This window comes from Eschrichtius robustus, chromosome 1 (genome assembly GCF_028021215.1).
Source record: "Eschrichtius robustus isolate mEscRob2 chromosome 1, mEscRob2.pri, whole genome shotgun sequence".
In the NCBI taxonomy this organism is placed as follows: domain Eukaryota; kingdom Metazoa; phylum Chordata; class Mammalia; order Artiodactyla; family Eschrichtiidae; genus Eschrichtius; species Eschrichtius robustus.
This window is the reverse complement of record NC_090824.1, coordinates 145,725,741-145,740,263: the sequence shown is the minus strand read 5'-3', so window position 1 is coordinate 145,740,263 and position 14,523 is coordinate 145,725,741. Positions and strand designations below refer to the sequence as shown.

At 54.5% G+C, this 14,523-nt stretch overlaps 8 non-coding genes across 8 annotated transcripts; all 8 read right to left on the bottom strand.

Annotated features, from left to right (window-relative positions):
* Positions 1 to 430: 430 nt before the first annotated feature.
* On the bottom strand, positions 431 to 522 carry LOC137778364 (small nucleolar RNA SNORD116). Its single transcript, XR_011076851.1, has one exon. It is a non-coding gene; the product is annotated as a small nucleolar RNA SNORD116 (small nucleolar RNA).
* Positions 523 to 911: 389 nt separating this feature from the next.
* On the bottom strand, positions 912 to 1,003 carry LOC137751892 (small nucleolar RNA SNORD116). Its single transcript, XR_011070981.1, has one exon. It is a non-coding gene; the product is annotated as a small nucleolar RNA SNORD116 (small nucleolar RNA).
* Positions 1,004 to 3,461: 2,458 nt separating this feature from the next.
* Positions 3,462 to 3,553, bottom strand: LOC137752841 (small nucleolar RNA SNORD116). The gene has a single exon (XR_011071301.1). It is a non-coding gene; the product is annotated as a small nucleolar RNA SNORD116 (small nucleolar RNA).
* A 2,408-nt stretch (positions 3,554 to 5,961) lies between these two features.
* Positions 5,962 to 6,053, bottom strand: LOC137778355 (small nucleolar RNA SNORD116). Its single transcript, XR_011076849.1, has one exon. It is a non-coding gene; the product is annotated as a small nucleolar RNA SNORD116 (small nucleolar RNA).
* A 389-nt stretch (positions 6,054 to 6,442) lies between these two features.
* On the bottom strand, positions 6,443 to 6,534 carry LOC137751890 (small nucleolar RNA SNORD116). Its single transcript, XR_011070980.1, has one exon. It is a non-coding gene; the product is annotated as a small nucleolar RNA SNORD116 (small nucleolar RNA).
* A 2,458-nt stretch (positions 6,535 to 8,992) lies between these two features.
* On the bottom strand, positions 8,993 to 9,084 carry LOC137752835 (small nucleolar RNA SNORD116). Its single transcript, XR_011071300.1, has one exon. It is a non-coding gene; the product is annotated as a small nucleolar RNA SNORD116 (small nucleolar RNA).
* A 2,408-nt stretch (positions 9,085 to 11,492) lies between these two features.
* LOC137778349 (small nucleolar RNA SNORD116) lies at positions 11,493 to 11,584 on the bottom strand. Its single transcript, XR_011076848.1, has one exon. It is a non-coding gene; the product is annotated as a small nucleolar RNA SNORD116 (small nucleolar RNA).
* Positions 11,585 to 11,973: 389 nt separating this feature from the next.
* On the bottom strand, positions 11,974 to 12,065 carry LOC137751879 (small nucleolar RNA SNORD116). Its single transcript, XR_011070977.1, has one exon. It is a non-coding gene; the product is annotated as a small nucleolar RNA SNORD116 (small nucleolar RNA).
* Positions 12,066 to 14,523: the final 2,458 nt, after the last annotated feature.

Sequence of the window (14,523 nt, the reverse complement as noted above, 5' to 3'; positions counted from 1 at the left end):
AGGGCAAATGTAAACTACATCCCACCTCCCAAGCTGAACATGACATAGAAGCCTGGCCTGGCCAGGACTCCTTCTCTGACCCTGAGTGCAGAGACTTCTGCTTCCTTGCGGGAACAAGGCAACGACCTGAGCTCGAGGGTGGCCTGTAGATCTCGAGGGGAAGCCAGAGGAGTACCAGTGGCTCACGCTTCCTTTCATACCTGCATACAGACCGCGGCAGGATATAGCAGTTTTGGCTAGACTCAGGTGCCCAGAGACATCAAGTTGTCCTTAGCCTTCCCATGTAGATGGACATCCCAGGCTCCTTTCCACATGGCTCTTTCTGCACGAGAAGCCCGCCACCCTCAACTTGAACAATGTTGCTGCACACGCCCACAGTAGCAAATGCGACATGGACCTCTCCCTAATTTTCCTTTGGGAGCCACGTGCTGGACCTCAGTTAGGATGAGAAGATGGTAGGTATTGCTCATTCATTTTGTTTAGATTTTGAAGGAATGCATTTATGGGAGTCATCATCGATCCACGCAGCTGCTCAAAGGCTGGACGTGCAAAGTCGCGGATTGTCAGCAAGCTAAAACCTCTCAGCAGTAGGGAGCGGCCAGACTCGAGCCACGGGGCAGAAAGTGCACCCAAGTCTCAGGGCATTGGAGCTCGGGTTCCCCAGGAAGAGCCCGGAATGTGACGGGGTAGTCTCGCCGCACAAGTCCCTGTGGCCAAACATCTAGGTTTCTTCAAAGAAGTTCCGTTTACCCCCACAAGGTTTCTACCACGAACCTTGTCAAGCCAGAGGCGATGCCCTTGGGTCGTACAGAAAGCTATTGGCATTGGAGATATTCCAATGCCCAAACTGGCAGGGCAAACCCTTGCAACAACTGGGTAACTTGCCCTGGCGCATTGTATTTTCGCCCCCGGGACTGTCAGTGACATGACCGCGGAGAAACCTGAGACCCATTCATTGGTTCAGAGTTCCAAGCAGTGCATTTATGGGAGTCATCATCAATCCACCTGCTCAAAGGCTGCACGTTCAAAGTTGCAGGCTCCACCGCAGGGCAGCCAACGATCTCAATCATGTCAGCAGTCAGGAGCGGCCAGAGCCGACCCACGGGGCTGCCAATGGAGCTAAGGATCATGGCATCGGATCTGGGGTGCCACTGGAGGAGCCAAGAAGGTGAGGGTGTAGTCTCAGGGCACAAGTCCCCGTGGCCAAACATCTAGGTTTCTGCAAAGAATTTCCACTCACCACCACAAGGTTCCTACGAGGATCCTCAAGTACTTCACGCCAAAATCACTCTGAGACTCTTTTGCCTCGACTTGCCTCAACTTGCCGCACTGTCCTCACTTCGCCAGGTTTCATGGACTATACAGAGGGCCCCATGCTGCTGCAGGTGTTTGTTCCCGGGCACTCCACCACCTGCCTCAGTGTGACAGAACACAGGGATGTTTGAGAAAAGTGAACGGGGGCACAGAGGCAAAGGGTGATACCGCCCAGCGAAGTGCGCTGCGATGTGCGCTATATCTCCCCTCAACATTTCATTTGCAGCCCATCATGTCTGTGTGTCCACAGCCAAACGTGAATGCATCATGGCACAGATGCCTTCAGAGTGCACGGGCATCAACACAAAGAGCACGGCCGTCCATCAAACCCCTGGTATGGGCCTTGAACTTCCCCGCCTGAGCCGCCTCCCCACCGACACAGCATAGGGATGTCATCCTGAACCGCTGAGAAACCCTCAGGGGAAATGGGATTACTCAGCGTAAGAGCCACTGCCCTCTGGGGAACCAAACCACTCCTGGCGCATACGCTTCCACACAATGGACTCAGCCTCAAGGGGAAATGTGGTCCCTGAGATCTTCCACAAGGGAACGACCCTTGGACAAATGTCACGACCTCCAACAAAAGCAGCTTGTAGGGACCGGTGACAAATCGCACCAGAGGAACTCCTGGACTGAATAATGGAGATTCACCTGTAGCCATACTTCCTGGCCTGCTGCCAAGACTGGCAACCTACCCTTAGCCCACACACAAAGCTAATGGCACGGGAACCATTCCGATGCTCAACGCGGCGGGGAAACCCTTGCAACAATGGTGTAACTTGCAGTGGTGTCTGGCACTTTCACACTCTGGGCCCATCAGTGACGTGACATTGGGGAAACCGTGAGGCCCAGGTACTCTACAAGCAACTTGTTACCCACAGCCATGCAACGAGAGAACCCAGACAACAGCCTAGACACTTGAACCGGTATGATTTGTCTGGCCTGTGGCCAGGCTCGCCGGATACCACAGTCTCGACGCACCAGCGGGTGGCAGGAAAAATGACACCCACACCACACATCCTCTCCTGCCCTTAAAACTGTAGCCTTTCCTTGGCAACCGACTCCCTTGTTTCTGCATGGTTGCGCCCAATGACCTCCTAGTAGAGCTCCAATCCTCAGGGAACGCTATGTGGGCCGGGTATAGAAATGATGCTTGGCTGTCCTCAGGAACACCTTCACATCTTCAACACAGGGGGAACGTGGCCAGACAGGGACAAAACACCCCAAGGCCTCTAAATCGGCCCCCATGAGAAGACACCATACTGTGCCATGAAGGCAACCTTTCGCTGGACAAGGACCCGCCATGAAGCAAATCGACCAAGGAGGGGAAAGAGGCGGGACAGTCCACAAAGGTGCTCCCGTATTCTCTCCCTACACGTGCCTCCAGATGCTCCTGAGGGAATCCCAAATGTGTTCCGGGGACCCCATGGCCACTGTCGATCTATCCACCCACCAATAAACCTGTGGGCTTAGTCAGCCATCTCACGTGTCTCTTTCACTCGCCTTGCCTTACTCTCTCTCCACCGGGATCCCAACGTGTCACGGCAAGATGCCAGAGCCACCCCTCACCAAGGAAGCTTGCCGTGACCAAGCTTGACTAAGGCATTTTCCAGCCCCTTCACACAGCACACACAAGCAGGACACAACCCGAGGAGGAGCCATCAGATTGCCTAAACTCCCAGGAACACTGGCCCATTTGATTTCTCCCCTCATCAGGAGAAACCTAAATTGCATATGGTCTCCCAAGCAGAACATGACAAAGAAGCCTGGCCTAGGCCTGGAATCCTGTTCTGACCCTGAGCCTACAGACTTCTGTTTCTTTGAGGCCACAAGGCAATGACCAGCAGGTGGGGGCAGCCTGTAGAACACAAGCGCAGGTGGCAGAACCAGCAATGGCGCACGCTTCCTCTCCTACCTGCATGCTGAACCGTGACAGGGGACAGCAGTCCTGGCTAGACCAAGGAACAAAGAGACGGCAAGCTGTCCCAAGCCTTCCCACCTGCATTGGCATCCCAGGCTCCTTTCCCAATGGCTCTTCTCCCCATGAGATGACCACAACCCTCAACTTGAACAACGTGGCTGTGGACACCCACAGCCGCAAATGCAATGTGAACCTCTCCCTACTTTCCTTTTGGGAGCCACGTGCTGGACCTCAGTTCCAAAGAGGAGACGGTAGGGATTTTTCACTCATTTTGTTCAGATTTCCAAGGAATGCATTTGTGGGAGTCATCATCGATCCAAACACGGGCTCAAACGTTGGACATGCAAAGTTGCAGATTCCACCATGGGACGGCCAGCGAGCTGAATCATATCACCGTACAGAAGTGGCCAGAGCCGAGCCATGGGTCAGGAAATGCAGCCAGTTCTCAGGGCATCAAAGCTCGTGTTCCCCGAGAAATTACCAGAAGGTGAGGGTGTAGCCCCGGTGCACACGTTCCCGTCGCCAAACCTTTAGGTTAAGCAAAGAAGTGTCCCTTACCGCAACAAGGGTTAAAGCAGGATCCTCATGGAATGCACGCCAGGACCCATCCGAGACTCCTTCGCCTGGCCTCGCCTTGCCACGCCGTCCTCCTTTCAACGGGTATCAGGGATTATACGGATGGCCCCAGGCTGCTGCTAGCATTCTTTCCCTGGCATTCCACCTGGCTCGGGTGAGAGAACACACGCAGGCTTGAGGAGGGTGCACGGGCACAGCGAGGGACAGGTCGATACCACCCAGTGATGTGTGTTCTATCTCTCCTCAACATTTCATTTGCTGTCCGTCTTGCCTGTGTGTACGCACCCAAACGTGAAAGCATCGTGGCACAGGCGCCTTCAGAGCATGCGGCCATCAGGACAAAGAGCGCCGCCGGCCAACAACACCCTGGTCTCGGGCCCTGAAATTCCTCTCCTGAGCAATCTGCCCCGCATCACAGCAAAACGATGTCTTCCTGATCCCCTGAGATACCCTCAGGACAACTGGGCCCCCTCAGCCTAAGAGCAAGTGCCCTCTTTGGCAACAAACACGCCCTTGGCACTTATGATTCCACACAGTGGACACACCCTCAAGGCGAGAGATCTTCCACAAGGGAAGGGCCCTTGGCCGAATATGACGACCTCCATCAAAAGCGGCTCGTAGGGACCCGTGACAAAGGGCACCTGAGGAACCCCTGGACTGATCAAGGGAGACTCACCAGCAGGCATACTTCCTGGTCTCCTGCCAAGCCAGAGGAACTTCTTAGGACCGCAACCAAAGCTAATGGCAAGGGAGCCATTCCAATGCCCAAAGTGGCGGGGCAAACCCTTGTAGCAACTGGGTATCTTATTGTACCACCTTGCACATTGTCTTTCTTCCCTTCAAGGACTAGACCTTGGAGAAACCATGAGACCCTGGTCCTCCAGAACCAACGTGTCACCCACAGCCGTGCAATGAGGGAACGCCTCCAACATCCTGGACCCTTGAACCGGCATGACTTCTCTGGCTTGAAGCCATGCATGCTGGAGATCACAGGCTCGCAGCACCAGAAGGCGGCAGGACAAAATGACCCCTGCAGCACACATTCACTCCAGCCCTTAAACCTGTAGCATTTCCTTGGCAGCCAACTCGCTTCTTTCTGCATGGTTGGGCCCAAAGACCTCCGGGAAGAGCTCCAAACCTCAGGGAATGCTATGCCGACTGGGCATAGCAATGACGCTGGGCTGTCCGAAGGAACACCTTAACATCCTCAACATAGGGGCAAGGAGGCCACACAGGGACAAAACATCCCAACGGCTCCAAATCGGGCCCAGTGAGAAGACACCATACTGTGCTGTGAAGGCACCATTCAGTGGAACAAGGACCCGCCGTGAAGCACATTGAGAAAGGAGAGGAAAAGGTTGGGATGGTCCATGAATGTGCACCTGTGTTCCTTCCCTACACGGGACTCCAAATGCTCCTGAAGATATCCCAAAAGAGTTCCGGGAACCCTATGTCCACCGAACATCTATCCACCCAACAGTAAGCCTGTGGGCTTAGCCAACACTCTCACGTGTATTTCCCACTCGCCTTGCCTTCCTCTCTCCACCAGGATCCAGACGAATCCACCCCTCACCTAAGTAGCTTGATATCCCCTGGAATTGCCTAAGGCATTTTCCAACCTCTCCACACACAACACACAAGCAGGACACAACCCAAGGAGGAGCCAGCAGCGTCGCCCAAATCTGTGGGACGGTGGCCCATTTGATTTGCCCTGACCATCAGGGCAAATGTAAACTACATCCCACCTCCCAAGCTGAACATGACATAGAAGCCTGGCCTGGCCAGGACTCCTTCTCTGACCCTGAGTGCAGAGACTTCTGCTTCCTTGCGGGAACAAGGCAACGACCTGAGCTCGAGGGTGGCCTGTAGATCTCGAGGGGAAGCCAGAGGAGTACCAGTGGCTCACGCTTCCTTTCATACCTGCATACAGACCGCGGCAGGATATAGCAGTTTTGGCTAGACTCAGGTGCCCAGAGACATCAAGTTGTCCTTAGCCTTCCCATGTAGATGGACATCCCAGGCTCCTTTCCACATGGCTCTTTCTGCACGAGAAGCCCGCCACCCTCAACTTGAACAATGTTGCTGCACACGCCCACAGTAGCAAATGCGACATGGACCTCTCCCTAATTTTCCTTTGGGAGCCACGTGCTGGACCTCAGTTAGGATGAGAAGATGGTAGGTATTGCTCATTCATTTTGTTTAGATTTTGAAGGAATGCATTTATGGGAGTCATCATCGATCCACGCAGCTGCTCAAAGGCTGGACGTGCAAAGTCGCGGATTGTCAGCAAGCTAAAACCTCTCAGCAGTAGGGAGCGGCCAGACTCGAGACACGGGGCAGAAAGTGCACCCAAGTCTCAGGGCATTGGAGCTCGGGTTCCCCAGGAAGAGCCCGGAATGTGACGGGGTAGTCTCGCCGCACAAGTCCCCGTGGCCAAACATCTAGGTTTCTTCAAAGAAGTTCCGTTTACCCCCACAAGGTTTCTACCACGAACCTTGTCAAGCCAGAGGCGATGCCCTTGGGTCGTACAGAAAGCTATTGGCATTGGAGATATTCCAATGCCCAAACTGGCAGGGCAAACCCTTGCAGCAACTGGGTAACTTGCCCTGGCGCATTGTATTTTCGCCCCCGGGACTGTCAGTGACATGACCGCGGAGAAACCTGAGACCCATTCATTGGTTCAGAGTTCCAAGCAGTGCATTTATGGGAGTCATCATCAATCCACCTGCTCAAAGGCTGCACGTTCAAAGTTGCAGGCTCCACCGCAGGGCAGCCAACGATCTCAATCATGTCAGCAGTCAGGAGCGGCCAGAGCCGACCCATGGGGCTGCCAATGGAGCTAAGGATCATGGCATCGGATCTGGGGTGCCACTGGAGGAGCCAAGAAGGTGAGGGTGTAGTCTCAGGGCACAAGTCCCCGTGGCCAAACATCTAGGTTTCTGCAAAGAATTTCCACTCACCACCACAAGGTTCCTACGAGGATCCTCAAGTACTTCACGCCAAAATCACTCTGAGACTCTTTTGCCTCGACTTGCCTCAACTTGCCGCACTGTCCTCACTTCGCCAGGTTTCATGGACTATACAGAGGGCCCCATGCTGCTGCAGGTGTTTGTTCCCGGGCACTCCACCACCTGCCTCAGTGTGACAGAACACAGGGATGTTTGAGAAAAGTGAACGGGGGCACAGAGGCAAAGGGTGATACCGCCCAGCGAAGTGCGCTGCGATGTGCGCTATATCTCCCCTCAACATTTCATTTGCAGCCCATCATGTCTGTGTGTCCACAGCCAAACGTGAATGCATCATGGCACAGATGCCTTCAGAGTGCACGGGCATCAACACAAAGAGCACGGCCGTCCATCAAACCCCTGGTATGGGCCTTGAACTTCCCCGCCTGAGCCGCCTCCCCACCGACACAGCATAGGGATGTCATCCTGAACCGCTGAGACACCCTCAGGGGAAATGGGATTACTCAGCGTAAGAGCCACTGCCCTCTGGGGAACCAAACCACTCCTGGCGCATACGCTTCCACACAATGGACTCAGCCTCAAGGGGAAATGTGGTCCCTGAGATCTTCCACAAGGGAACGACCCTTGGACAAATGTCACGACCTCCAACAAAAGCAGCTTGTAGGGACCGGTGACAAATCGCACCAGAGGAACTCCTGGACTGAATAATGGAGATTCACCTGTAGCCATACTTCCTGGCCTGCTGCCAAGACTGGCAACCTACCCTTAGCCCACACACAAAGCTAATGGCACGGGAACCATTCCGATGCTCAACGCGGCGGGGAAACCCTTGCAACAATGGTGTAACTTGCAGTGGTGTCTGGCACTTTCACACTCTGGGCCCATCAGTGACGTGACATTGGGGAAACCGTGAGGCCCAGGTACTCTACAAGCAACTTGTTACCCACAGCCATGCAACGAGAGAACCCAGACAACAGCCTAGACACTTGAACCGGTATGATTTGTCTGGCCTGTGGCCAGGCTCGCCGGATACCACAGTCTCGACGCACCAGCGGGTGGCAGGAAAAATGACACCCACACCACACATCCTCTCCTGCCCTTAAAACTGTAGCCTTTCCTTGGCAACCGACTCCCTTGTTTCTGCATGGTTGCGCCCAATGACCTCCTAGTAGAGCTCCAATCCTCAGGGAACGCTATGTGGGCCGGGTATAGAAATGATGCTTGGCTGTCCTCAGGAACACCTTCACATCTTCAACACAGGGGGAACGTGGCCAGACAGGGACAAAACACCCCAAGGCCTCTAAATCGGCCCCCATGAGAAGACACCATACTGTGCCATGAAGGCAACCTTTCGCTGGACAAGGACCCGCCATGAAGCAAATCGACCAAGGAGAGGAAAGAGGCGGGACAGTCCACAAAGGTGCTCCCGTATTCTCTCCCTACACGTGCCTCCAGATGCTCCTGAGGGAATCCCAAATGTGTTCCGGGGACCCCATGGCCACTGTCGATCTATCCACCCACCAATAAACCTGTGGGCTTAGTCAGCCATCTCACGTGTCTCTTTCACTCGCCTTGCCTTACTCTCTCTCCACCGGGATCCCAACGTGTCACGGCAAGATGCCAGAGCCACCCCTCACCAAGGAAGCTTGCCGTGACCAAGCTTGACTAAGGCATTTTCCAGCCCCTTCACACAGCACACACAAGCAGGACACAACCCGAGGAGGAGCCATCAGATTGCCTAAACTCCCAGGAACACTGGCCCATTTGATTTCTCCCCTCATCAGGAGAAACCTAAATTGCATATGGTCTCCCAAGCAGAACATGACAAAGAAGCCTGGCCTAGGCCTGGAATCCTGTTCTGACTCTGAGCCTACAGACTTCTGTTTCTTTGAGGCCACAAGGCAATGACCAGCAGGTGGGGGCAGCCTGTAGAACACAAGCGCAGGTGGCAGAACCAGCAATGGCGCACGCTTCCTCTCCTACCTGCATGCTGAACCGTGACAGGGGACAGCAGTCCTGGCTAGACCAAGGAACAAAGAGACGGCAAGCTGTCCCAAGCCTTCCCACCTGCATTGGCATCCCAGGCTCCTTTCCCAATGGCTCTTCTCCCCATGAGATGACCGCAACCCTCAACTTGAACAACGTGGCTGTGGACACCCACAGCCGCAAATGCAATGTGAACCTCTCCCTACTTTCCTTTTGGGAGCCACGTGCTGGACCTCAGTTCCAAAGAGGAGACGGTAGGGATTTTTCACTCATTTTGTTCAGATTTCCAAGGAATGCATTTGTGGGAGTCATCATCGATCCAAACACGGGCTCAAACGTTGGACATGCAAAGTTGCAGATTCCACCATGGGACGGCCAGCGAGCTGAATCATATCACCGTACAGAAGTGGCCAGAGCCGAGCCATGGGTCAGGAAATGCAGCCAGTTCTCAGGGCATCAAAGCTCGTGTTCCCCGAGAAATTACCAGAAGGTGAGGGTGTAGCCCCGGTGCACACGTTCCCGTCGCCAAACCTTTAGGTTAAGCAAAGAAGTGTCCCTTACCGCAACAAGGGTTAAAGCAGGATCCTCATGGAATGCACGCCAGGACCCATCCGAGACTCCTTCGCCTGGCCTCGCCTTGCCACGCCGTCCTCCTTTCAACGGGTATCAGGGATTATACGGATGGCCCCAGGCTGCTGCTAGCATTCTTTCCCTGGCATTCCACCTGGCTCGGGTGAGAGAACACACGCAGGCTTGAGGAGGGTGCACGGGCACAGCGAGGGACAGGTCGATACCACCCAGTGATGTGTGTTCTATCTCTCCTCAACATTTCATTTGCTGTCCGTCTTGCCTGTGTGTACGCACCCAAACGTGAAAGCATCGTGGCACAGGCGCCTTCAGAGCATGCGGCCATCAGGACAAAGAGCGCCGCCGGCCAACAACACCCTGGTCTCGGGCCCTGAAATTCCTCTCCTGAGCAATCTGCCCCGCATCACAGCAAAACGATGTCTTCCTGATCCCCTGAGATACCCTCAGGACAACTGGGCCCCCTCAGCCTAAGAGCAAGTGCCCTCTTTGGCAACAAACACGCCCTTGGCACTTATGATTCCACACAGTGGACACACCCTCAAGGCGAGAGATCTTCCACAAGGGAAGGGCCCTTGGCCGAATATGACGACCTCCATCAAAAGCGGCTCGTAGGGACCCGTGACAAAGGGCACCTGAGGAACCCCTGGACTGATCAAGGGAGACTCACCAGCAGGCATACTTCCTGGTCTCCTGCCAAGCCAGAGGAACTTCTTAGGACCGCAACCAAAGCTAATGGCAAGGGAGCCATTCCAATGCCCAAAGTGGCGGGGCAAACCCTTGTAGCAACTGGGTATCTTATTGTACCACCTTGCACATTGTCTTTCTTCCCTTCAAGGACTAGACCTTGGAGAAACCATGAGACCCTGGTCCTCCAGAACCAACGTGTCACCCACAGCCGTGCAATGAGGGAACGCCTCCAACATCCTGGACCCTTGAACCGGCATGACTTCTCTGGCTTGAAGCCATGCATGCTGGAGATCACAGGCTCGCAGCACCAGAAGGCGGCAGGACAAAATGACCCCTGCAGCACACATTCACTCCAGCCCTTAAACCTGTAGCATTTCCTTGGCAGCCAACTCGCTTCTTTCTGCATGGTTGGGCCCAAAGACCTCCGGGAAGAGCTCCAAACCTCAGGGAATGCTATGCCGACTGGGCATAGCAATGACGCTGGGCTGTCCGAAGGAACACCTTAACATCCTCAACATAGGGGCAAGGAGGCCACACAGGGACAAAACATCCCAACGGCTCCAAATCGGGCCCAGTGAGAAGACACCATACTGTGCTGTGAAGGCACCATTCAGTGGAACAAGGACCCGCCGTGAAGCACATTGAGAAAGGAGAGGAAAAGGTTGGGATGGTCCATGAATGTGCACCTGTGTTCCTTCCCTACACGGGACTCCAAATGCTCCTGAAGATATCCCAAAAGAGTTCCGGGAACCCTATGTCCACCGAACATCTATCCACCCAACAGTAAGCCTGTGGGCTTAGCCAACACTCTCACGTGTATTTCCCACTCGCCTTGCCTTCCTCTCTCCACCAGGATCCAGACGAATCCACCCCTCACCTAAGTAGCTTGATATCCCCTGGAATTGCCTAAGGCATTTTCCAACCTCTCCACACACAACACACAAGCAGGACACAACCCAAGGAGGAGCCAGCAGCGTCGCCCAAATCTGTGGGACGGTGGCCCATTTGATTTGCCCTGACCATCAGGGCAAATGTAAACTACATCCCACCTCCCAAGCTGAACATGACATAGAAGCCTGGCCTGGCCAGGACTCCTTCTCTGACCCTGAGTGCAGAGACTTCTGCTTCCTTGCGGGAACAAGGCAACGACCTGAGCTCGAGGGTGGCCTGTAGATCTCGAGGGGAAGCCAGAGGAGTACCAGTGGCTCACGCTTCCTTTCATACCTGCATACAGACCGCGGCAGGATATAGCAGTTTTGGCTAGACTCAGGTGCCCAGAGACATCAAGTTGTCCTTAGCCTTCCCATGTAGATGGACATCCCAGGCTCCTTTCCACATGGCTCTTTCTGCACGAGAAGCCCGCCACCCTCAACTTGAACAATGTTGCTGCACACGCCCACAGTAGCAAATGCGACATGGACCTCTCCCTAATTTTCCTTTGGGAGCCACGTGCTGGACCTCAGTTAGGATGAGAAGATGGTAGGTATTGCTCATTCATTTTGTTTAGATTTTGAAGGAATGCATTTATGGGAGTCATCATCGATCCACGCAGCTGCTCAAAGGCTGGACGTGCAAAGTCGCGGATTGTCAGCAAGCTAAAACCTCTCAGCAGTAGGGAGCGGCCAGACTCGAGCCACGGGGCAGAAAGTGCACCCAAGTCTCAGGGCATTGGAGCTCGGGTTCCCCAGGAAGAGCCCGGAATGTGACGGGGTAGTCTCGCCGCACAAGTCCCCGTGGCCAAACATCTAGGTTTCTTCAAAGAAGTTCCGTTTACCCCCACAAGGTTTCTACCACGAACCTTGTCAAGCCAGAGGCGATGCCCTTGGGTCGTACAGAAAGCTATTGGCATTGGAGATATTCCAATGCCCAAACTGGCAGGGCAAACCCTTGCAGCAACTGGGTAACTTGCCCTGGCGCATTGTATTTTCGCCCCCGGGACTGTCAGTGACATGACCGCGGAGAAACCTGAGACCCATTCATTGGTTCAGAGTTCCAAGCAGTGCATTTATGGGAGTCATCATCAATCCACCTGCTCAAAGGCTGCACGTTCAAAGTTGCAGGCTCCACCGCAGGGCAGCCAACGATCTCAATCATGTCAGCAGTCAGGAGCGGCCAGAGCCGACCCACGGGGCTGCCAATGGAGCTAAGGATCATGGCATCGGATCTGGGGTGCCACTGGAGGAGCCAAGAAGGTGAGGGTGTAGTCTCAGGGCACAAGTCCCCGTGGCCAAACATCTAGGTTTCTGCAAAGAATTTCCACTCACCACCACAAGGTTCCTACGAGGATCCTCAAGTACTTCACGCCAAAATCACTCTGAGACTCTTTTGCCTCGACTTGCCTCAACTTGCCGCACTGTCCTCACTTCGCCAGGTTTCATGGACTATACAGAGGGCCCCATGCTGCTGCAGGTGTTTGTTCCCGGGCACTCCACCACCTGCCTCAGTGTGACAGAACACAGGGATGTTTGAGAAAAGTGAACGGGGGCACAGAGGCAAAGGGTGATACCGCCCAGCGAAGTGCGCTGCGATGTGCGCTATATCTCCCCTCAACATTTCATTTGCAGCCCATCATGTCTGTGTGTCCACAGCCAAACGTGAATGCATCATGGCACAGATGCCTTCAGAGTGCACGGGCATCAACACAAAGAGCACGGCCGTCCATCAAACCCCTGGTATGGGCCTTGAACTTCCCCGCCTGAGCCGCCTCCCCACCGACACAGCATAGGGATGTCATCCTGAACCGCTGAGACACCCTCAGGGGAAATGGGATTACTCAGCGTAAGAGCCACTGCCCTCTGGGGAACCAAACCACTCCTGGCGCATACGCTTCCACACAATGGACTCAGCCTCAAGGGGAAATGTGGTCCCTGAGATCTTCCACAAGGGAACGACCCTTGGACAAATGTCACGACCTCCAACAAAAGCAGCTTGTAGGGACCGGTGACAAATCGCACCAGAGGAACTCCTGGACTGAATAATGGAGATTCACCTGTAGCCATACTTCCTGGCCTGCTGCCAAGACTGGCAACCTACCCTTAGCCCACACACAAAGCTAATGGCACGGGAACCATTCCGATGCTCAACGCGGCGGGGAAACCCTTGCAACAATGGTGTAACTTGCAGTGGTGTCTGGCACTTTCACACTCTGGGCCCATCAGTGACGTGACATTGGGGAAACCGTGAGGCCCAGGTACTCTACAAGCAACTTGTTACCCACAGCCATGCAACGAGAGAACCCAGACAACAGCCTAGACACTTGAACCGGTATGATTTGTCTGGCCTGTGGCCAGGCTCGCCGGATACCACAGTCTCGACGCACCAGCGGGTGGCAGGAAAAATGACACCCACACCACACATCCTCTCCTGCCCTTAAAACTGTAGCCTTTCCTTGGCAACCGACTCCCTTGTTTCTGCATGGTTGCGCCCAATGACCTCCTAGTAGAGCTCCAATCCTCAGGGAACGCTATGTGGGCCGGGTATAGAAATGATGCTTGGCTGTCCTCAGGAACACCTTCACATCTTCAACACAGGGGGAACGTGGCCAGACAGGGACAAAACACCCCAAGGCCTCTAAATCGGCCCCCATGAGAAGACACCATACTGTGCCATGAAGGCAACCTTTCGCTGGACAAGGACCCGCCATGAAGCAAATCGACCAAGGAGAGGAAAGAGGCGGGACAGTCCACAAAGGTGCTCCCGTATTCTCTCCCTACACGTGCCTCCAGATGCTCCTGAGGGAATCCCAAATGTGTTCCGGGGACCCCATGGCCACTGTCGATCTATCCACCCACCAATAAACCTGTGGGCTTAGTCAGCCATCTCACGTGTCTCTTTCACTCGCCTTGCCTTACTCTCTCTCCACCGGGATCCCAACGTGTCACGGCAAGATGCCAGAGCCACCCCTCACCAAGGAAGCTTGCCGTGACCAAGCTTGACTAAGGCATTTTCCAGCCCCTTCACACAGCACACACAAGCAGGACACAACCCGAGGAGGAGCCATCAGATTGCCTAAACTCCCAGGAACACTGGCCCATTTGATTTCTCCCCTCATCAGGAGAAACCTAAATTGCATATGGTCTCCCAAGCAGAACATGACAAAGAAGCCTGGCCTAGGCCTGGAATCCTGTTCTGACTCTGAGCCTACAGACTTCTGTTTCTTTGAGGCCACAAGGCAATGACCAGCAGGTGGGGGCAGCCTGTAGAACACAAGCGCAGGTGGCAGAACCAGCAATGGCGCACGCTTCCTCTCCTACCTGCATGCTGAACCGTGACAGGGGACAGCAGTCCTGGCTAGACCAAGGAACAAAGAGACGGCAAGCTGTCCCAAGCCTTCCCACCTGCATTGGCATCCCAGGCTCCTTTCCCAATGGCTCTTCTCCCCATGAGATGACCACAACCCTCAACTTGAACAACGTGGCTGTGGACACCCACAGCCGCAAATGCAATGTGAACCTCTCCCTACTTTCCTTTTGGGAGCCACGTGCT